This window comes from Bos taurus, chromosome 20 (genome assembly GCF_002263795.3).
Source record: "Bos taurus isolate L1 Dominette 01449 registration number 42190680 breed Hereford chromosome 20, ARS-UCD2.0, whole genome shotgun sequence".
Taxonomy (NCBI): domain Eukaryota; kingdom Metazoa; phylum Chordata; class Mammalia; order Artiodactyla; family Bovidae; genus Bos; species Bos taurus.
Genome location: NC_037347.1, coordinates 40,374,197 through 40,375,872, shown reverse-complemented (window position 1 = coordinate 40,375,872; position 1,676 = coordinate 40,374,197). Strand labels below are relative to the sequence as shown.

The window sequence follows — 1,676 nt, the reverse complement described above, 5'->3', positions numbered from 1 at the left end:
GACCACTTACACGCTTCTGCTTGTTGCTCTTGGGTCCTCTGCCATGCCATGAGATGGACATGCCTAGGCTAGCATGCCATAGGGGGAGAAAGAAATGAAACAAAGAAAAACTCCAAGCTGAGGTTATACCCAGTTAGACAATAACTAGGCAGCCCACTCCAATACTCTTGCCTGGAAAATTCCATGGATGGAGGAGCCTCGTAGGCTGCAGTCCGTGGGGTCGCTAAGAGTCAGACACAACTGAGTGACTTCACTTTCACTTTTCACTTTCATGCATTGGAGAAGGAAATGGCAACCCACTCCAGTGTTCTCGCCTGGAGAATCCCAGGGACAAGGGAGCCTAGTGGGCTGCCATCTATGGGGTCGCACAGAGTCAGACATGACTGAAGCAACTTAGCAGCAGCAGCCAAACCACAGACATGTGAGCAAGCCTAACCAAGATGACAAGACCACACAGCTGTCCCAGAGCTGGCCACAAGAGTGAAACCAGCTAAAATGGCTTTCTTTATAGTCCAACTCTCACATCCATACATGACTACTGGAAAACCATATCCTTGACTAGACGGACCTTTGTTGGCAAAGTAATGTTTCTACTTTTTAATGTGCTGTCTAGGTTGGTCATACTTTTCTTCCAAGGAGCAAGCGTCTTTTAATTTCATGGCTGAAGTCACTATCTGCAGTGATTTTGGAGCCCGCCAAAATAAAGTCTCTCACTGTTTTCACTGTTTCCTCATCTATTTGCCATGAAGTAATGGGACCAGATGCCATGATCTTAGTTTTCTGAAAGTTGTCCAGATGACATTAGCTTTACCCTACAGACTCATGTACAAAACAAATGTTAACTACTACACGTTAATGAAGTTTGTGGTTATTTATTATGCACTATCATTGTTTGTCAGCAAAAGTCCATATAGCCAAAGCTATGGTTTTTTCCAGTTGTTGTTCTTCAGTTGCTCAATCTTGTCCAACTCTTTGCAATCCCATGGACTGCAGCACACCAGGCTTCCCTGTTCCTCACCATCGCCCGGAGCTTGCTCAAACTCATGACCATTGAGTTGGTGATGCCATCCAACCATCTTGTCCTCTGTTGACCCCTTCTGCTCCTGCCTTCTATGTTTCCCAGCATCAGGGTCTTTTTTCTAATGAGACAGCTCTTCATATCAGGCAGCCAAAGTATCGGAGCTTCAGCTTCAGCATCAGTCCATCCAATGAATATTCAGGGTTGATTTCTTTTAGGATTAACTGGTTTGATCCCCCAAGAGATTCCTAAGAGTCTTCTCCAATACCATGGTTTGAAAGCATCAATTCTTCAGCACTTAGCCTTCTTTTTGGTCCAACTCTCACATCCATACATGACTACTGGAAAATCCATAGCTTTGACTATATATACCTGGTTCTTCCAGTAGTCATGTGCAGAGGTGAGAGAAGAAGAGAAGAGAGAAGAGAGACAGGAGAGAGAGGAAGGGTGAGGAGAAAAAATGAATTACTGCTACCCCATCAGTCTGACCACAGAGGGCATTACTGTTTTTAGACTCAAATGGCATAGCATAGCCAAGATCAAGTTTAAGCATTCAAATAAAACTTTTGCTGAGGTTCTCAGGTCACCAAAGGAAAACAGAGTAATATGAAGCAAGATAATCTATCTTCCAGAATACCTCCAGCTGTGTTTTCCAAAA

General features: G+C 44.0%; 1 non-coding gene across 1 annotated transcript; it reads left to right on the top strand.

Moving 5' to 3' along the window:
• Window positions 1-1,350: 1,350 nt before the first annotated feature.
• Window positions 1,351-1,414, top strand: MIR12058 (microRNA mir-12058). Its single transcript, NR_162434.1, has one exon. It is a non-coding gene; the product is annotated as a microRNA mir-12058 (primary transcript).
• The last annotated feature ends 262 nt before the right edge of the window (window positions 1,415-1,676 follow it).